Source organism: Mesitornis unicolor, unplaced genomic scaffold, assembly GCF_000695765.1.
Source record: "Mesitornis unicolor isolate BGI_N332 unplaced genomic scaffold, ASM69576v1 scaffold10526, whole genome shotgun sequence".
In the NCBI taxonomy this organism is placed as follows: Eukaryota; Metazoa; Chordata; class Aves; order Mesitornithiformes; family Mesitornithidae; genus Mesitornis; species Mesitornis unicolor.
The window spans coordinates 1-22,731 of NW_010190330.1; the positions used below are offsets into that span (position 1 = coordinate 1).

The 22,731-nt window shown below is 43.4% G+C and overlaps 1 pseudogene; it reads right to left on the reverse strand.

The window, feature by feature from the left end:
* Positions 1-9,948: 9,948 nt before the first annotated feature.
* LOC104542154 lies at positions 9,949-22,413 on the reverse strand (annotated as a pseudogene).
* Between the last annotated feature and the right edge of the window lie 318 nt (positions 22,414-22,731).

The following is a 22,731-nucleotide window of genomic DNA, read 5'->3' on the forward strand; positions in this document are numbered from 1 at the left end:
CCCGCCGTCCTCAGAACTGGCGCTCACGGCAGTTCCAAGCTTCCCAGGGCCCGAGCCCCGACGGTGCACAGCGCCCCCTAGAGCCGCGCCACGCCCACCGCTCGTCCACTCCCGCCGCGCCCCGGCCCGGCACCCAGAGCCCTGCCCCACACACCAGCCCCCCCCGCTCCGCACAGCACCTCCAGCCCCACAGATCCCCTCCTGTCTCCACTGAGTGGGCCCTGCAGCGGGCGGTGTGAGAGATGTAGGTTTTGTATTCCTCATTTGTCCCACATTGCCACACACACACACACACACATACACAACCCACCAAACCTGTGTTTTTTCAGTGTGTATTTCACAGGGTGCTCCAAGTAACTGGAGGTTATCTTAGTACACTCTAGGTTTGTCTTTAGGTGAAACTGAAGACCATGAGGCCAGGAGTCAGCAGCTGGGGCTATAGGAGGCTCTTTGATTGTGTGTCTTTTTTTTTCTGTGCGATTTCCCATGGAGACCCATGGCCGAAAGGTCAATTTATGCTGTCTTCAGAAAAGAAAAACATACATAAAAATTCAGAGTAGCCCTATTGCTTGTACACCAACACCTATGGGAAATCTGTTCTGCCTGGTTTGTGACCACTGTATAAGAGAGTTGAGGAAGAGAGACAATTAAGTTTAAAGATGTGCAAGTTCAAGGACAGCAGTGAGGACTAGAAAATAGATATTTTTCTGGAGATTGTAAAAGTGGAAGTGGAATTTTTGTTTCTGAGCTGAAACGAAGATAGGGATTTTGGTTAAACTTGACACATCCTACCTAGAGTTGGAATATTAGCAACAGATACGCAACACTAAATGTAAGACTAGCATGAGAGTCACCAATCTGTAAAAGCAATCATAAAATTCATACAGCATATAGCATGCATCTCATCTCAGGAAGATCCAGGTCTCTTGATTTGTTGGAAAAGCAACTCGCAACTCACATTAAAGATTCAAAGGATAACCAATATTTCTTCTTCACTTTCTCCCGTATGCAAACTAAGGATATACTCAGGAATATTCACTTATCTGTTGCTTTCCTGTTGATGTTATCCAGAGAAGGGCCCTGGCAGGGAACGAGCTTGTAGGACTCACTGCTTGCTCAGTGGTTCAAAACAATCACCGTCTGTTTATGTGCATGAATTGTAAGGAAGGGTGCAGCAGGTTCAATGTATATATTGTATAGGCATTTAACTCATAGTTCTATGAGGCAGCAGAGAAGAGAGGAATGGCTCTAGATCAGCCAATTAGGCTTCTACAACTTCAAACTGCCTTTTAAAACTTGTCTCTGATTAATTAACAACCAATGCACATCACATGGCCCATGCACCTGACATTTCCAAAATGCTGCTTTCTCCAAGCGGGACATTGCTTATTGTGGTTTCCAATATCCTTCCACTGACTCAAAAAACAAGGCAAGGAAAACAAAAACAACCCCACCCAGACCCAAAACTCAGCTCTTTCTCCCATTGCAGGCACTTGTGTTACTGTTTACAAAGATCAGTTCTTGCGATCATGGCTTCCACAGTGCTTAAATTTGACCCACGCCATCTGGGTTTCTATCAGTGGGACAGTTACACTCTTATTTCCTCCTAACAAAATGTGCTTGGTGGCAACTCATCCCAGTCAAGGTAAAATCCTGTGCCAGGAGGGTGCAGTGGGATCAGTCTTTACTGAAGCACATCTAGAAATCACAATATATCATGTCAGAGGAGGTGCCCCTTCCTAACTGGGTGGAAAAGTTTGTGTTCAGAAACAACATTTGCTCTTTAAGCTCACATTTCAGAATTTGCCAGAATTCAGGAATATTTTCTCCTAGAAAAAGTATTGCTTATCTTGTCTTCCTTATTTTTAAGATTTTGCTTCAGCAGGCTTCATGGCAAAAAAAAAAAGTAGTGGAAACAGCACTGCAAGAAAACAATAAACATGAATAAAACACTACCCCTTCAAAGAAGAAAATGTGAGGTTTATCTCACCTGAATACTGAAACAATGTGGAGCCTAGCAGATGAGAGAAAATACAGGAAGAAAAAGGGAAAATCCAGCAGGAGAAAATGAGAACTGTCTTTTGGGCACTTAGTCCCTGATGTCAGATGTGTGACATGGTTGTGTTTTATTCCAAGCGAAATTCCCTATCTGTGAAGTTATTAGAGTGACAGAAAGTGCTGTGAAAAGCAGCATAAACTCAATTCCTTCCCATCATCTTATCCTCACTGCTGCACAGCTGGGTGAGATCAGCGCATCCCTCTCTGCTGGGGCAGAAAACAACTGAAAGTTTCATGGATTCCTGGCAAACCCAGTCAAGTTTGCACCTGCCTATGCCTCCCCTTTCTCCTGCCGTGCAGCAATGACTCCCGCTGCCTTCCCGACAAACGTGTGAAATCAGGAAACAGCCCTGGGATCTGGGAACATCAATCACTGCAGGTACCTTCCATGATAGCATCCGTGGAGGTTCCTGAGCTACACAGCAGGGTCTGGAGCAGTTGTGCTCTGTGCTGTGGTTGGAGCAATGACTGCTGTCACTCGGACCGCGGGGTCACTTTCCTGCCTTGGTGGCCTGATCTGGAGGGACCCAGTCCTTCAGAAAGCACCAAGCTGGGTGGGTCACACATATTCTTATTGACTTCAACAGGTCGCTCTTTTAATATAGCATACATAATGCCACAGTTGTGCAGTGTTTTGCCGTTTTTGTTGATTTTCAGTTCTTTTTTAACTTTAAAAAAGATACACAGGCACGGTGTGTGTCTGTGTGGTGACGTCCCACTCTATTCATATAGCACTGTGGAGACAAAATGATGTTTTGTTTGTTTCTAGCTTGCCTTAGTCTTGTTTATCATCAGCAGAGCAATGTCCTGTTAAATACATCTTCATCTAGGCAAAAGCTAAACTTATGAACATGATAAAATGAAAGCAATTTCTAAATATACTATGCTAGGAATTTATGCTAATTCAGTTTAAACCATATCTATTATAAGTCACAGTTTATCTAGGACATTATTTTGTATTTCTAATTTTACCCTAATTATTTTGGTTCAATAGATTTATACCAATAGCTGTTATAGATCCTCATGCCTTTGCCTGCCCTTGTTGTTGTGATCTCAGCCTTCTAGGAAACAGATATGCACTATGATCAATCTCTTCTTCTGCCATACTGCATTAAAGCATATTCTGCATTCGTACATTGTGGTATCTTTTTGCTTAAGCAAATTAGCACAATCTTTGCAGCATTTGATACATGTCTACAGTGATCATTTTTAACATTGGAAGAAGTTCATGTTTCTGTTCCTGAATGGCTTAAAATGTCTTAATATTTTCAGAATCTCTGCTGGCCAGAAATACTCTGCATCCCCAAGGTACCACAGGCAGATCAAAGGATCACAGCCTGCTCTGACCTCCACGGGAACACACGTGGGCCAGAGCTTGCACCACTCACACAAACCCCATTTACATCAGGCTGGTTTTGCGTAACAGGTGCCCTTTGGCTCTGGTCACAGGGCCAAAACAGGCCTGTTTGCATGGGCAGTGTCTGTGGTAGGAATGAAAAGTTTCAGATTAAAATACTTTTTTTTTGTTTGGCTATTTTGGGGGAAAAAAAAAAGTCTTCAAGCATTTTGTGGCATTTCCTTTTGATACTGCATGACGCTGAGCACCCTTTTTTGCAGGAAGACAGGGTGTGTACCAGCATTCAATTAACTCAGAGCATGATTGAGAGAGGAGCACAAACTTTGACAATAGTGACCAAAGAAAATAAATTAAGTAGCAGCAATGTACATAGCAAATGATTAGAGAGACAGAAAACCTTTCCCTCCTCCCAGAGACAAGTGTAAATTAAGTCTGTGTGGAAAACATGGCAACTAGACAAATTGCTAATTTTCAAGGCACCTACCAGGTTGGGCCATGGTCCAGTGTAACAGACCCCGAAGGCAGCAGACATAAATGGTTTTCCCAGCAATCCTGATGTTCGGTCTATCCATCATCCATAATGCCTTGTTTCCCTCCCTTAAGTAAGGAGAAAGGGCAGAATTAATTGCTGCTGCTGTAAAACATAGAGTGCAGATTACAGCGGCGAGTTCCTGCAACTGTGGGGCTTGGAGCACACAGCAGTACCTTATCTACATAAATTAAAGCTGTGGGGCCAGGCTATACATCAATATACAATTCCTATACCACTCTCACCAGTCAAGTACTATTCTACACGTGATTTTTGGTGGCGGTTTCACTGGAGGCAAGAGCAAGACTCTTACTGGTGTCAGAAAAGCTGGGTTTCTACAAAAATCAGACAGAAATGCTGTTTGCAGTCTGTCAGTAAAGAACCATTTCAGTAAATAGAATATTTGCTGTCTGGAAGTGGATCAAAGTTTTTTTTTATTTGAGTCAATAATTAGGGGGTTTTTGAGTTGTGGTTTTGTTTTTTGTTTGTTTGTTTTTTCCCCTTCTTCAACCCCCTGCCCCCATCAACTCTCCTCTGAACTTAGCGGATATCTTTCCAGATAGAAAAATGGCTTTTGACTCTGGTACTTCATGGCAGATGGTATGAAGAACTACCAGAAAGGAGCACTCCTTAGAGGTCAGAGGACATTCTCCCATCCCTTTAAATGGCTTAACAGCTCTGTAAGAATAACAAATCTGTTTAAAATAGGAAATCAGAAGGAAATAAAGCTGTGTCAGGCAACATTAACACTCCCATGTGCAATTTGACCTTGGACAGCTCGTCGGATCTCTTGTTCAGCTCATTCATCATTATTCTGAGCAGTCATCATGAACACCCTTGCTCATTAATTATACATTAACCTCATTCATGACTTTTAATCTATAACAGGTCAGAATGTTTAAAAATAATTAAATAAGAATGTGCAATGGTAATAAGGATATTACCTGTACTGGAGTTTAGGACATCTGACTGCAAATCAGAAATAGGGGATGCTGAACAATTAAGTGGGAAATAAGAAGAAGAAAGGAGAGGTCTCCAAATCTCCAACCTTGTATTTAGAACAGTATTAGCTTTAAAAGCTTCCCAAAATATGCAGCTTGTAGACTTCTGACTTCTTTTTTTTTAACTTGCAAAATAAGCACGAGTTTTCAAAGCAAGGCAATATGATCTGCTGTGAGCAGTTTAATGGATCAAACTGTTGGGCACCAGCTCAGATAACACAAGGGTGGGCTCTTGACAGTGTCCAGGCTCTTCTGCTGGTCAGACTCCCATGTTCCCATCTGGTGGATGCATTTGCTGGGTGGAGAGTGCTGACTGCAGGTGATGACATTGATTTCGGAGCACTGTGCTCCCTCAGGTTGGTGTATCCATCTCCTGGACGATGAACCAGTTCTCAATGGGACTTCAAACTTAAGCTGTAGCTCCTTTTCCATCAACCTGGGATGACAGCAATCCTCTGTCAGTCAGTTCTTGATGCTCAATATTGGATTCAACAGAGGATTTACCTCCATGTTTCCAGCACTGACAGTGATTTAATTCTAAAATTATCATATATTGTTTCTTCCTATAATTAAATGAGTTTTCACATCGCACAGCACCGGGGCACCTTGCTTTCCAGTATTACAAAAGATGTTTCATATTGTGGCAGTTGTCTGCAGTAAGCTGAAAGTGCCAAGATTTCCAAAACAGGCTTGAAGCAGGAATAAAATTTTATACCCAAGGAAGAATTACTACATGCCACATAACATTTTGAGCTAAAATAATGTTTCATCAAAGATTTAGGGAACAAGGATTAGTTTTTTAAACCTAGCTAAGTCAATGAATCTTCTATCCCATATACGGCTGTACATTATGTTCTAAGAGACATTTCACTATGTTAACTCAAGGCTGTTCTAGTGAGGTTGCTTCAAATAAAAAACCCCTCAACTGAGAGGGCATTTCACTGACCTGTTTTAAAAGAACTTGTGAAACCCACCAGGATGCCCAGGAAGGTGGCCAAAATATATTACAGTGCCTGTGAAGCACTTAATGAATATTAGAAAGGTAAATTATGGAGTGCAATAAAGATAAATTATGGAGCCACAAATATATACAGAAGGATTTATCTTTAAGAGAAAAACCAGAACAATTAGTCCCAGCAGTAAGTGGATGCCATTTGAAGTATCCAGAGTATGCTTTATTATTCCCAGAGAAACTAAAAAACCTTCACAAATAATTTTTTACCACATTGAGGATTTTCAAAGGACTCCAGGAAAGTTAGGGCTGGTATCTGGTGAACTTCAGCAGAGACTGGGTATGTAACTACCTTGGAGTGCTTGGAAAATCCCTGTCTCTCTGAACAGCTGGATTCTACCCAGCTCCAGCAAAATCCATAGATTTCACAGCTCTGAAATACTCTGTAAGATTTCAACTTTAGAAATGTCCAAATGCAAGGGTAGGTGCTTAATCTGATTGCCTGCTGAGTTTAATAGGGCTCTGCCTATGCCATGAAATAACAGTACCTTTGTGTGACCCATTGGTTACAGGTCCCTGTTGTGGGGTATCTGTGGAGGTGGGGGTGTTACAGCCCCCTCTACACAGCCCTGCTCCAATCCCTCCATGCAGCAGCTGATGCTTTTATCTCCAGAGATCTCCGGGGCAGGTTAGCCAAGGTAGTCATCTTCACATTTACCCTTACAAACTACCTTTTAGCTGACGATCTCAAAGCACTTCACATCCATTAATTAAACTCTAAGGGCTTGGTAATAGGTCGAGATGAATTTTTTCTGCTGTCCCTCAGGTGAAATAGCAGTTTCATTTGAACATGAGCAGCAATTGGCTTTAAACCTAGAGAATCTGTTTTTATGAGCAATCGCAGATCTGTATATAGTAAAAAGTATGATTATGTGGGATGGACTCAGTTTGTGCTGAAATGGGAAAGGAGATTACTTTTTCATTCAAAATATCTTTACTCTAATGTATTTCTTTCTTAAACTGAAGTGAGCGTATCGGGCAATTTATTCCCAAATGGAATTCCAGCAATTGGGGTTACTGAGGATTTAGTCCCTGAAATGTATTTTTTTTCCTTAAATCTGTTTCAGAAAATTCTGTTCCACATGTGAACAGAATCATAATTAAAGGACTTTTCTGTATATGTAATGCTTCCAAGTTGACACACACAACCGTGTATTTGGACAATGTAAAATCAATCCACTATCAGAAAAGCATTAGAAGTCCATTTTATTTTTAAAGGGACGTTAGTTCACACCTTATAAATGAGCTCTAATTTCCATTGCTGGGGAATATTGTCTTTTACTCAGAATCCTGACTTGAGGTATGGGAGCAATGAACAGAAACTCATAAAGGCAGAATATCTCCTCTGTGGGAGGCATCAGTATTTTAGAAAATAAAGAAGGTTGCACCTGTAATGAGGTGGAGTATTTTCAAACTTTCTGTCTGCATTAAAGAGAAATAATATATTAAAAATAAAGTGCCTCATTTTTAATAATTTAAGGAATAACATGTTCCAAGCCCCAAAATGTCACTCCTTCTCTGTGCCTCAGTATCCCCTTCTCTAAAATGCATATCATGACAGCAGCCTCTTCAGTGAAACACTGCCACACCAACTGGTAAAAAGCATCATCCAGAAGCTTACTTACTGAAAGCGAACATGACTAATTACTTCAGAAAAAATAACAGACTTCCACAGAATCTCTATATCCTCCCAGTTTCAAACCTGCAGCACGAACAAGATACTCCCTTCCTGTCCCAAGATCGCACTTAGACCAGCTGTGACCTGTTACGCACGAACAGCGAAGCAGTGGTAGGCACTGCAGCTGCTCTGTGGGCATTTCTCCTGTTTGAATGCAGAGCGTTTTTCTTAATTATTTCTGACCTTTCATCCAGCATGCTATAAGCTTCTTATGAAGAAAAGAAAATAAATAATTCAACTTCCACTTATTCCAGGAGGAGACTGGCTGCTCTAATCTATCCTTAGAGAATAAACAAGCTAGCTGTTCACATACAGCTTATTAGAGTATGACAAATAAACATGTGCACGATACTGCAATGTCAATAAGGATGGGGAATACCAGAACTGCATTTTGGGCTGGAATCTGAGGCTGGAACCATTTCCAGTTCCCTCTCAGGGGCTTGAAAGTTTGGTTACAGTTCTGCCTGTAACCACAAGCCAGAGACTGGTAGCAAATGTCAGTGCAATAAGGAGTGAGGAAGGAAGAACAGAGCCAGAGGGTGTCAGAGCGTGGATTAATTCCCCATTGGGAGAGTGCTCTGGGCTCCTCTGCACAGTGTGTTTGGAGATGAGCTCTCAAATGAGTTAAAAGTTGGATGGAGAAATACGATTCCTTGGCCACCCAGGAGCGATATTGTCAGTTTAGGGTAGTTTGTTGGAAACAGTAATGTGCTAGGGAAGCACACTGGGAAAGCTTCTGCACCTGCTTTAGAGACACTTTTCAAAACACATATTACTTGCTACCTCCAGGAATGTTCCTGTTTTAATTGGAACAAGTGTAGGATGACATATTTGAAGCAGTTTTGGACCAAACCCTAAGGTTTTCCCCTTCCACGGGGTCTGTGAATCTCTTGTGCTTTCTGTCTGGCTTAACAAATCCTGAATTTCAGCTTTTACTGAAGGATGATCAGGGCCTCACCCTGGAGGAGCCTACAGGCTGATGGATCAAGTGAAAGACAAGAAATGAGCTTGCACCCTGTGAATCCTAGGTAAGGGGTCTTGCATCTAGACCCTGGCACACTGATAGCAATGGAGCTACAGAGGAGAATAATTTCCCCGACAAAGTCTCCCCAAAGCTTCACTGCATTGGCACCTGGCCACTGCCCTGGGAGCCCTTGCAGAGCTGTGGAGCACCAGCCAAGCAAGGAGGTTGGGCTTGGCACTGAAGGCTGCAGCTCAGTTCCACCACCACCGGAGCAACGGGAGCTGCTGTCCTTACTTGCAAATGTTTCAGTAAAACAGCAAAACTTTGGATTCTTTCCTCTGAAACAGTAAAATATGCGATTGGACTGGAGTTGACTTCATCCACAGGAGATACCTGACAATCTTGCTTGATGAGAGAGAACTGCGTGTGTCACCAGAAAGAAAGATAAAGTGTCTGAAGAAGAGGAAACCATTCATCTTACTACCCTGACCTTTCTGATAGCCAGCTAGTAGTATGGGCAGAGCTCCACAGATCACTTCCAAGTTTATTGCTCTGTTAGTCCTCCTTGATTGACAGATCACCTAATGGATAATAAATTACTGCCCTCCACTCGGATTGGGGCTGCCTGCATGTTGCTAACGCTGATTTTTCAGAACCTACTATTGCTCACTCTCTGCTTTTGCAATTTAAAGGGATGCAAGTTCAAAGACAATAAATAAATACAAAGGACTGGGATTTGAAGGGTACGTGTGGGGAATTAACAGCATGGCGCCCTCTGAATCTCATTGTGACATCCCTCGAGTCTTTTCAAAAATCTTGCTGCTTTACTTTGGTGCCTGCTGCAAACCAGGTTGCCTCTCCCCTGGCGTCTGGGGGTGGCAGAGTCCTTTTCCTTGGCCCCTCTGCAGCTTTTTGGGGCCACTCCAGGTTGGTGGGGGGCTCAGCAGGATGCTTGCCTCAGGTGCCCACATGAACCAGAGGAGAAAATATTCTCTGCAGTGAGATGCATCTGAAGAAACTCCACCCAAAAACAGTGGTGCCACTGCCAGGACAGGGCCCAGCTCTCAGCTTTGACTTAATTCCCGTCATGGTGACTTGCTTTGGCACACGAGTAAGCGCAGAGCAGAGACTGAATAAAGACCTCAGGGATTTGCCCATAAAGAGAAAATGAAGAGGAAACGTCTCTCTCGAGGTTGGAGAGGCCAGGATTTGTTATGGCTGCTCTGGGTCTCTCAGAGTGCCACGAGTCAGCAATGCTTTCCTCCAGAGCCTCTGTCAGCCCCAACACCTCCATTAGTTCTGCCACGTGTAAGGGCACAGTTAAAATAACGTCCCACTTCCACACTCACCTTTGGGACCGGTGGGCTCCTCACCAGCCCTGGGGATGAGGCGCTCCAGCTGCTGGTCCCACTGGCATCCGTGATAAGCTGAAAAAGCAAAAGAAAAGCACAATTCTCACATGGGCTATATTTTCCGAAGAGCTCTGTGCAGATGCAGCAGGACATGTTTAAATGTATTAGCAAACTGTATTCCCTAAGCTTAGGGCACTGCATTCCTGAAAGACTGGGGAGGCAGAAAGTCTCTGACATGAAGCGGTGTAATTTTGCGTGTAATTCAACAGTTTTCCTGAAGGCAAAGGATCTTCCTCCTGCGCAAGGGCCCTCCCCTAGGCGCAGTGGTCAGGGTGCTGTTGCTGAATTCATGCTGTTACTGAATGTTCATACACGCCTGCCATAGCCTCAGCTAAGATTGTGGAGAAGGGAGCAGCTACATAAATCTACAGAATTTGGGGGTCAATAGAAAAGATGTTTCTTCCCAAAAAGAAACCAACACACTCAGCTGGATCCAAACTGATGCTAGTGGAGCTACACCATCATCTCTGGGAACACGCAGCTCCTCTACATCTCCCTGTCCCCACATTTTCTAGGGTCCTTGCATGGTGCACCAACTGTTTTGAGGCCCTGCAGCATCCCAGTTGCTCCACCACTAAATCTCTTAATTCTTCACCTGTAAAACTGTAAATTTTTGGGACAGACAACATCATTCATTGTCTTCATGAACATTTGGATCTGAGAAAATCAAGCCCAATGAGATTCGGTGCATGTCTGCATCTCCATCCCCTACCACACTACGCATACTCAGAGCTTTCACTAGACACACTCCTTTTCCCTCATGACTGAGGGAACAGTGAGACCTTCAGAACATGTTTATTTATGAAATCTGTGTTACTTGTTCCTATAACATTTATTTTTCTCTCTCTTTGGAAAGCACAGAAGTTCAACATGGGCCCTTAGAAACACAGCTGCTGTTATTTTGCAGCTGGGTGCTATGTGTGAAGAGCATCTGAAAAGGGAGGCTTGAACGTAGGAAATTAGGTGCAAGTTTACATCACTGTGGAGAACAATACATGAAAAACTTGAGATGTAGATTTGAATCCAAGATTTTTAATATGAATATTTCATCCTGCAGCCTTTACAGCTGAATGGAGGATTGGAAAAGTCCATCTATGTACAGAACACTATTTACTCCTGTTTCTTTCTCAAAAAATGATAAGCCTGGTGGGGTACACAACAAAACCTATCTTTATATCCTCAGTTTAGGAATGTGCTATAGCTGTTCAAGAGAGAATTTATGTACACCAGTGAACTCTAAGTGTAAGCTGAATGTTTAGCACATATTTCAGTGCTATCTTCACAGCATGGTCCATAGGCAATGTGTACCCTTTACCCACACTTTTTACATTTCTTGTATTAAAGCTCATGGCTTAAAAAGAAGGGAACTACGTTGCTTCATTTACCAGTATAAAATATTTTTACTGAGAGTAATTGCTTATCTGGAGTTTGCTTATATAAGAATTAAACACAATATTCCATTAAAATTATTAAAAATATCTTTCTATAGCTCTGCTCTCTCCACTTCTCCTCTAATGTTCAGAATCACATAAAATAGTAATGAGCATACATAGCCTTCTGCTGTTTTCATAGACAAGGCAGTAAAAGAGACAGTTGCTGTTCCCTTGAGTGCTAGCCCACGAATCAGAAAGTCTAATCAGCCATAGTGTCTGACACACTAGATAGCCTCTGTATTTCATTACTGCTATATTAAAATCTTTCCTATTTGAATTCTGTATCCTCTATTAAAAGGAGAAAGAGAGATAGAAGAGATAATCAAAAGAGGGCAAGAAGAAAAGACTGAGAGAAAAGTAACTCTTTTACCTCCCCCAGCCTGATGCTGTGGAACTCGGTTTCCAGTGCAAGAGCTGGTCTGAAAATACCCAGAGCAAGCACCTGGGATGCTGTGGTGGTCGCACACCCCTGGGCTGTTTTAGAAGACTTCAGCTTTAGCAGCCCGGGTAAGACCCAGTGTTGGTTTGTGGTTCTGCCTTGCAGCAAATGCTCAGTGAAAAGCAAATGAGCAATGATGTTTCTCACTGCTTGCCCACAGCCCTTGCCTGCTGCATCTGTGCCTGCAATTGAATATTCAGGGTTCCCTTGGTCAGGTCCCAGGGCTGCGGAGGGGCAGATGTTACGAATTCTGCCTGGGAGGATCTGCTGCTGGGTGTCAAAAGCCTCTGCCTGTCCCCAGCGTCGCCGCAGCCTGCAGCAGTGTGGCTGGTGTGCAGCTTTCATAAAGCAGCATCTCCCGACACTCTCAGAAATAGGAGGTGCATCAGTCCACATTGATCTGTAAATTAGGCTGTGACAAAATGAATTAGATTTAATTTTGCATAGCTGTCCAATGGTATTACTACATGTGTTATTACATAATCCTTTGAATCAATAATTTGACTGTGCATGCTTGCACCTTACGAAATTGAGAAAGATCAGTTCAATACCTGTAGGCAGTTCCTAAGAGTGGCACAGATGTATATAATATTGAACAATAGATGTCACTGTTATGCCAATAAAAATGGGTTATATTTACAGTTATTGGTAGTTTCAACCTCCACTGCACAAAGCTGCTAAGGCAAAAGTGTAAAGCCAGGGCACTCACTGACACAATACTTTTAAAAACATGGATCCTACACCTGCTTCTGTCTTTTCATCTATCAAATTACACACAGAAATTCCAAAAGATATTAAAGATCAGTTTAAACAAAATAAAAAAGATATTTTCCTAGGGCTTTATGCAAATTGGTCACACAAGAATAGCATCACTACCCAAAAGTTACCATGAATGGGAGAAAAAGGGATGTGGGAAGCTTAACTGAGGAAATACCAGAGATGGAAACATTTCCTCTTAGACTTCTTTCTTGCAAAGGGGAGGGTGGTAATTTACTCTCCTGTCCTTGGAACGATTACAGAGGATGGCACTGGTGAACTCACCAAAAGGGAAGCACCACAGTATAAGCAGTAGTTTGTTGAGACGAGAAATGAGGGAGAGGAATCACAGGCAACATCCCACAGCAGCAAAAGATACTGAGAGTCTGCAGGAGGGAGGAATAAGTATCCAAGCAGAGTTTGAGCTCCAATGTCCTATTTCAAGAGGTCCTTAATGCTGCTTGAAATTAGTATACAATGATGAAAATTAGACTGTGAACAATGTAAGAGGCTCCAGACCAGCATGGTACCCTTTCGCTCAGCTGTAAGCAAGACCCACGCAGAGTCAACTCTCTGGTGATGAGCAAAAGCAGCGAGGTCTAACAAATGAGAATGAGTTTAAACATCATTTTCAGGACGAGACACAGAGAAAAGCAGGCAGGTTATTCCACAGCAGCTGTTCATCATCTTCTGTTCTGCTCCTCAATTTCATAGCACATACAATAACATAGCACACCGAGAGAAAATGTCTGTGCTCGGTGGTCATAAGAGCCTATTTGTAGCCATAACACAAGAAGCAAAATGCTGCTTTGTGACTGACTGATTTAGTCAGAAAAAGTGGACAAGTGTTCTGGTGCATGGTGCTGTCGTCAGCCCCAGTCACTCCCAAGGAGAAGTTTCCTGATTTTTTTGCTTCTTAGCATGAGTTTGGAAGACATAAATTAATTCAAGCAAAACCTAAGTCTATAAGAATAAGAAAAGCCACATGGTAGTTTTTTATCAAACCTCTTTAATGTTTATAAACATTAATGTTTATAAATTACTCATTTGAGTAATGACCTCATTCATGTTTATAAATATTTAAAGGGTGAGTGTCACGAGGATGAAGCCAGGCTCTTCTCGGTGACAAACAATGATAGGACAAAGGGTAACGGACACAAACTGGAACACAGGAGGTTCCACTTAAATTTGAGAAGGAACTTCTTCTCAGTGAGGGTGACAGAGCACTGGAACAGGCTGCCCAGAGAGGTTGTGGAGTCTCCTTCTCTGCAGACATTCAAAACCCGCCTGGACGCCTTCCTGTGCAACCTCATCTGGGTGTTCCTGCTCCGGCAGGGGGATTGGACTGGATGAGCTTTTGAGGTCCCTTCCAACCCCTAACGTTCTGTGATTGTGTGATTCTGTGACTCTTTCATCCAGAATGGGAAGGAGACCAATTATCATTTCTGGATAGACACCTGAACTACACACACAAACAGGTGTTCTTTCAAACAAAACCGCCAGTGTTATGTACAGAAATGCCACAGCTTTTCCATGCAGATTTGATCACACCTACTCAGTAACAAAAAACAAAAATAAAAACCAAACCAAAAATGACCCATGGTGTGAGGAGGGCAACTCCCTTCATCCAGTCCAATGCCTGATGAAACAGCTAGGATTTTTTTTTTCCAGTTTGCAGACAAGACTATGCTTGCTATTTGGACAACATTGTACTGCAAATTTAAACATTTCTGTGCTTATTTACCTAACTACTGCAAGTTTTGCATGTAAACAGGATCCTTACATCTCAGCTTTCCTCTTCTCTGATGTGTTTTTTTCCTCTTCACTAAAAGTCATCTCCTGGCATGGCACATCCCAGTCTCCTGCAGAGGTAATGATTAGGAGGTCACAAGAAGAAGAATGACTCAATATAAAAGCAGAAACAAGAGAAAACTTCAAGGAACAATCTGGCGAATAACAACATCTTTTCCATCACATATTCCACATGAAGCAAGAGAGGCAGAATACCAGGTAAATTGCTTCAAAACGTAATGTCTTTCAACTTACCCTATGAGATATTACCTGCTTCTGTAGAAAAATAAAATGAAAATGATATAAATACCTTGTAAATCATAGTTGAGGTACATATTTCAAAGATTCATGGGATTCTGGTACGAAGTAGGAAATGGTATGGTTTGCAATGTAATGTTGCCTGGTAGCACAGAGGGATTTCAGCGACAGGCTTTCAGCTTGGGAAATGTAGGTATAAAATTTTGGTATTTTACATGTACTTTTATAGCACCAAGATAAGGCATGCTCCTGGACACAATTGCATCAAAAATGCAAAATCTTAACATCTGTGAAAGTACAAATATTGATGTGCATCACTAAACTTATGTTGCTGACTAAAGCTATTATTAGTGACAACAGTCATTCTCTACTCTGGAAAATCCCAGTTGCCTTGGGCTTTGTCTGAGCAGAAAACCAGAGAAAAGTCTGAATAAAACCTTGTGAGTTAGCCTCATGATAACAGCCTGAGCTGTAATACTCAGATAATAATAAAGCCAAAAATACAGGGCTAAATTCAGCCATGCTTACTTGATGCTAAATTGAGCAAATTGCATACCGCCTGCTGCAGAGGCAGTACCAGAAGGCGTCTTGTTCTCCCAGATTGCCTTTGCAGGGTACAGATTATTTTGATCCATTCATTGCAGCCCCCATTTTGACTGACACCTCTGAACTGAACTGGAAACTCCAGATGCTGCAGTTTGGGACACTGAGATTGAACCTCACTGGTTCCCTATCGCACGACGCACAGAGCTGACAGATCCTGTGCCTGCCTTTCCCCTTCCACCTCCCATCCCCGCTGCTGCTGCTCCAGGCGAGCTCTCCCAAAACCACAACAAGCTCTGGGTTTTCTGGGTTCTGAGTTCAGCCCTCTGTCTCATTCCCCTGGAATTCCATAGAAACAGAGCCAAATAATTATGTCTTTAAGTGGTTAACGAACCACCTGGTTATTGGAGGTATTCAGGAAAGGTCTGATCACAAGTGCCTGAGCCAGGAAGGTTTAAGCAGACTTGTGCTGCCAAAGTCATGCTTTAAAACATCCTATTTTTGGTTCCAAAATTATTAACTTTCTGTAAATATTTTTTCAGCATGGTCTTTCAGCTTAGAAGCATTTAGATTGTACTTTTCCAAGTTTTTTTCTGCTACCAATAAGTCTAAAAGATGAATTAACACCCAAAAAAGTATGAGCACAACAATTAAATAATTCTAGAAAGTACAAGAGGAATGAAAAAATATATTTTGTGAAACATGAGAAATTTTGGAAGGAAAGATTATACGATATACGCAACAACATTAGTGCTGACTGCCTGGTATGGAGAGGCACAGCTAGAAAGGAAGTTTGAGAGGGAGGAGATGGGAAGGCAGGTGGATGTGAGAGCAGAGGGCAAAGCAACCTAGTGGATGAATCAATTTTGTTTTTCAGCTGATGGACGTTATGGGCTGAACTGTCCTGACTGTTCCAGGGACCGTGTGGGCATTCAGTTGCTTCAGACTGAGGGAATCCAGACCTTTGAGGACTGCACAGGGAGAACACGCAAGAGCTGGAACGAGCGAGAAGGAAATCCAGTGAGGAGACTGAATCGAGCTATGGGGGCACTGCAGCGCTGCTGTGACAAAATTAATGGGCAAACACTAGAGAAGCATGGAAAAGAATAACATTTTTACAGCCAAAGCTGTTCCAAGCTCAGCACTAGGTAGCAGCTGGAAATCAGACCAATATATATATATGTCTGTCTGTCTATCTACCTACAGTTGCAATGGAGAGTAGTATCGCTTGCTGACAGAGAAGGTTCTGTAGGTGTTCTGTATATGTTCAGTCCTTGTGAAACACTGATGTCAAGCATAGGCACATGAAGTATTGGGGGGCTGTTGTGGAGCTTCTAGGTATTATGTCTCACTGGCAATGGAATCTCCCCTAGAAATGACACAGGTAGGAAGAGAACAGATTTAAATCATTGTGACATAACAGAATAGCAGTATTTATGGTTAATTATCAGGCGTTAAATGATTAAATTAGCCAGGCTCTATTTATACAATGGTTGCTTTTCTTGTTCATTCAGCTACAATCACTTATAAACAAAAATGCATCCCATAAAAGTGTTCCAGTTGTTTAACAGGCTAAGTGAATGACTGACCTCACTATAATTAATTAGAGATCTTTATTTAATTGAACATTCATGGTCGCCAGAGCAATACAAGCCTAAAACCCAGCACACTTCTGATTCTGATTTCATTACAAAGGCATGTCTAGGCCAGTAAAAATTAGAATGAATTTTGTTTGAACCTGTGACCCTGTATGGGTTGAGCTCAGTGGACACATGTAAACACGCTTAAACTACATTTCCAAACCCAAAATACAAAAGGGTATTCCATGGCTACAAACTCATGGAGATGAGGCAGAAGTCCAGGTAATAGGAAGAAGAGGTTCTGCACTGTCTACATACACAGGATTTACATTTAGAAAGCAAAGGAAAATATATAAATGAAGATCATCAAAGAAGGAAAAGAGGTTAATCAACATGTAACCACAAAAATGGAAAAAAGGACTAATTTAGTTAATTCCTTTTGCATCTGCTTTAGAAAGCAGTAGGGTGTGCTCATGAGTCGCCTTCTGAGCTTAGTTGCGAACAACCTCCTGAATGTGCGAGTATAAACAAAGAGAGAATAAAATTCATTTTCCTACTCACCCCGCCCTGGTATGACTTTGTTCCAGCTCATTAAAACTGTGTTTCTAGAACCGTGCCCAACTCAATTAATTCACAGCCCTTTTTGCCCAAACATTTCACACTCATGATTTATAGCTAATGTGTGGCCGCAGCATGCGAACAGCGGGAACTTAGACCTGGAGTAAGGACCACAGGCTGCCGAAAGAGTGAATCTATCACATGCCCTGTGAGAACACTTCCTATGCACAGCTAAAAGGGAGCCTCTGCTAGATTGTCCCAGGCAAGGGACCAGGCTTTCACACACTGTACCCATCGCGGGGTACCTGGGCTTTTCAATCTGCTGCCCTCCTATATCCAGCCCCTCAAGCACCAGAATCCAAGAGAAATGCTAAGGAAGGGACCTCAAAGAAGTTTCTTTTCAGAAAGGGGAAAAACCCTTTCAGGGTAAATCCCTGCTGGAAACAACACACTTTTATCTTAATCTGGCGAGTAGCACCTATGTCTTACTGCATCTCTGAACACTATGAGCTCCTGAAACTGGAATAAAGAAATCAAAACAAGCAGGATGCCAATAAACAAAATCACATAAAGTGTGCTGAAGTTGAAAAGCACGGCATATCATTAATAGTAGTTGATCAGCATTTAAACAATGTTTGGTGTTTCCTAATTTCATCACTGAAAATAAATTTCTAGCTTGGTTGAAAGGCTGTTGAAGTTCTTCCATTGGTTTCATCAGACTTCAGATGTCTAAAATATTTACTTGCATAGACTGGTGGATGGGAGCAACAGCCAGAGAGAGCTCAGACATCGCGAGGAAATGGAGGGAGATTATAATCAATGCATTAGGTATGACTTATACCATTTAATTTCTTCCACTTATTTGTTACCCTTTTTCTACTATTGTAACTAATTTCCAAATTGAATAATTAGCATAGATATGTGCCTGGTACTTTAACCTCTCTACCCAGAGCAGTTTTGGCAGGGTTTCCCATCAGCGATGATGCTCCAGTCTGGGGCTGTCTTTCCCTGTGTATCACCATTGCACTGACCGGCGTTATCAGATGCTGCTTTGTTGGATGCAGCTTTTCTGACCCTTTTAGCTGCCAAATCTCCTCTCATCAGGCCTCTGATACAGGGCACTGATTCACCTGCTCCCTCTCCAAACCCTGCAGGCATAACTTCTCCCCACCGGTCAGGCAATTGCCATGATCTTTAGTCTGATTTTTATGAAGGCAGGTGCTAAATAGCATCTTTTTCTTTTAATGTCTCATGAGAATATAGCTAAGAAAGAAAGACTGAGAGAGGAAAAAAAGTGAGCTGATGCTATAAAAAAGCCACTGCTTGTGTCATGACAACTTAACCCTCATTTCCCAAATGTATGATGCTCAGAAATGACAGTGCTTTGCACTCTAATGCCTTTTTAAATCACTATAAACACCTCTCACCCTGGGAATGTGACTTTCATTTTGGTGCAGTTCAACACTGGAGCAGGCCCCATCAGGAAGGCACATATATATATATATGTGTGTGTGTATATATATATAAAAACATATATATATTACAGGCATGAGGTGGAAGCCTGCCCAGAAGAACTGAGATAAATTTTCTGTGAATTCTTACCTTTTCCTACAGGTTAGATCCTCACAACAGCACAATTTTACTTTCTACAGTGAAGAATACCTGGAAACAACGCTGTACTATTTTCCTACACTAAACCACTATTTTAAAGAGAAAAAACCACCAGAATATTCCTGCAGACATTGTTTATTTTTTTAAGCATTCGAGTTGTTGGGCAGTTTATACAGCAGCATCATAACAGTTCTCATTTTGCAGCCATTTCAGGGTCCAGGGGTTTCGGGCACAGCTTACACTGTACAGGATCTCTCCATGCAGCTCTGGTTGCTGCCCTGATCTTCCTTGCAAAGAGCTGACCAGAATAATCTGATTTCTTGGATCTTGGTCAGGATGCCCTTTTTTTCACCCAGGACCAATTCAATCTGTGCAGCGTAAAACTCTACATTGTAGTCTATTTTCTACATTGTAGTCTCTTTCCCCAGCCACTTCTAAGAAGACTTTCACCCGCTGCAGAGATTCCCAATGCTCCTCCATAGGCGTTTTCTCATGGCCCACTTTTCTCCTCTTCCGTGTTTTCCCCCAGCACTGACAGTAGATAACTGAGGGGAGACTTTCTTGTCTGACTGAACCCCAAATAGCTCTGACTCAGCTGTGCTGGGACAGTTCTGCACAATCCAGTGTTCCTTCATATCTTTCAGCTGATGCAGGAACCTGAACTCCAGGGTTGTCCAAGGAAATTTAGATTCACCACTGTGGAATAATTGCTAGAGGTGGCTTGGAAATCGAGCTTATATTAAAAATATGGCATTGTTCGCACATTAAGGAAAGGCATAATATACAAGAAGCTAGCAGGCGGGAGTGCTGGTGGTATGTGAAGAATCCGCACCACAGTGGTTCCCTGAGCAACACGACCTGCAAGTCTGGAAACAGCACAGAGGGTGGAGCAGAGTGGAGACAACGCGGCCAACTTCTTCTGTAAACAACACAGAGATGGGAGAGGAACTGGTGAAGCTGTAATTTTACTACCCTGGGCCAACAGTCTGTCAAAAAATAACAGAATGCTGTCCTTTGGGTGATCTTTGCTCATTATAATGTCATTATAATACCAAAACACACCTCCATCCCGAAAGCTACCCATCTCCAAGGCACGACCACCCCTCACTGAGGCTGTGCACTGAATTTCCTTAAGTCTATAACTTTAAAACGAAGCGAGAGAATTTTACAGCAATCATAACAAAGGTACGTATGACTAGAGTCACTCAGGCTCCACCTGTCCAAGTAAAAATAGTATAAATATAGTCTGAGAGAGGGGGGATGCTGGGGAAGACACCATCGTCAGAGAAGTCACACATCATGGACCATTCCTGGCTCCTGGGACCAGTCGACAGGCTGAGCCTCTCCTCCCTCTGATAGGGACACCTTTGGGTAAGATTTGACCACTTGGTTATACGGAGTGGATGCCCAGGAAAGCTTAGAAATCTCTGTAGAGTCGCTTTTCCATTGCGTGTGTTTGTCTCCTAACAGTCTGTTTGCTTTGCAGACAATGTATTTATCACCAGCAATCCATAAGAACCTGTATTCTGTTGCTTCAATAAACTGCATTTTCCTTAAGCTGGTCGTAGAATCTTCATCGGATGCTGTCTAACTTTGTAAGTGTGGCGGTGAGCATTTGTGCACCACGATTACACTGAAGGTGCAGTGCACTATTGACAAACCTGCGATTGTGCCAGACTAATAGTGCTGAATTGGCAGTCACTTAGGATCTAAGCCCGGCCATCCCCAGCCCCTCTAATATTGGAGGACAAGCTGGAGTGCAAGGGGGTTTATTTTCTGCCAAATTGCTCCACCTCTTAATCACAGAAGCACAGAATCGCTCGGTTGGAAAAGACCTCTGAGATCATCACGTCCAACCGTTCCTGTCTACCCACTAAACCATATCCTTAATTACCTCATCTACCCGCTTTTTAAATACATCCAGGGATGGTGACTCCACCACCTCCCTGGGCAGCCTGTTCCAGCCTCTGACAACCCTCTCAGTAAAGAACTTCCTCCTTATCTCTAACCTGAACCTCCCTTGGCACAGCTTGGTGCCGTTTCCCCTTGCTCTGTCCCCCATCACCTGGGAGAAGAGACCAGCACCCACCTCTCTACAACGTCCCTTTAGGTAGTTGTAGGTGGTGATGAGGTCTCCCCTCAGCCTTCTCTTCTCCAGGCCAAACAACCCCAGTTCCCTCAGCCGCTCCTCATAAGGCTTGTTCTCCAGAGCCCTCACCATCCTTGTGGCTCTTCTCTGAACACGCTCCGGAATCTCAACATCCTTCTTATAGTGAGGGGCCCAGAACTGAACACATGTGACAGCCACCAGCATACCATTGTCATACTGTGAGGTATTAAGGATGTGCTTGCAGGATCTCATTCCTGGAGACACAGTGATAATTATGCAGGTGCAGGAGTTTTCCCCTATAAATGAATCCCTCAGGATCTGCATGAATTTGCTAGCCCTGAACAGGGGCTCTGTTATGCCCCAATGCCCTGACACATTTCTGGAGTGCCAAGAGGCTTTTATTAATATCAGCCTCCTCCGGCCTTGTTTGCCTGTCTGCAGTGGAGCAGTTAAAACTTGGCATACGCATGCCCTCATTTCTTGAGTATGATCTGGAAGACGGCATGGCTCCAGGAGGAGTGAGTGCTGGCAGAGGTCTTGCCTTTCATGCAACACTTGCTACCTGCTTCAATTAGCTTTCTGACATCTTCCACGCTGATGACTTCTTCCTCCCACAGCCTCACCACTAGGATCTGCTCTTTACCACCTTCCTGCACTCTCAGCCACTTCTCCCAGCTCAGAAAGTCAAACACATTGCTCCCATGAATCTCAAAGAAGGCCCCATGGACTCAAAGCTCCAGTTTCTGGCAGCTGCAGTCCTGCAGCCTGCAGGAGACATCCTTGATGACCAGGATGTAGATCCCTTTGGAGAGCTCAGAACCTCCCCTCATGGTATGTGTCTGGCCACAGGCAAAGCAGGTAGCCATGCTCCCCTGGAAGACGGTCTCCACCAGCAGCTGGGCAGTGTGCCTGTCCACCAGCTCATCAGTGGCACAATCATTGAAGGGCTGGTCAAAGCAGAAGACCAGGTTGTCCAGATACCATATGAGGTCCAGCTTCTGCTTAGTTTCGTGCACCATCACCATGTCCTGGCAGGGCATTGTCACCACATCACAGTCACTGAGCTCAGCCTCCCGTTGGCTCAGTGGCCACTTCTGAACACACACGCAGATGTGATGGAGCTGGCATGGTGTGGCTGTGGCACTTCTGGATCATGGCCATCACATCAGTCCTGGGGTGGAGTGAAGCAGTGGCCTGCTGGGCTTCCTCCTGCCACATCTCCAGCCACCAGCATTCCCACTGTTCCCACAGCCTTTCTATCTGCCAGACTTATGGGGATGTCCACTTAGGTCCGCAGTCCCTGGAGCCAGGTTGGGCAGCCATGGGGCCCTTACTGTCTCCAGGTGGCTTCTTCATTTACATGGGCTGCAACAGCCACCCACTTACCAAGCTCTGGTCCCCTTTTGCTGACAGTGGGGGCTCAATGCTGCTCATGGATGTGCTCCTTGGGGCTCCTTGGGGATTGAGAGCAAAGATGAGCTGAAGATCCACCTGGTCATCCTTGTTGGTCCCTTTTTCCACACTGGAGGGGCTTTCATGGAGCAATGTCACCAGAGCAGGGTGGATGCACTTGATATCCATGTAGGTGCCTAACTGGATGCATCCAAACTCCCCAGCCATGCTGTCCCTGTGCCCTGGCCA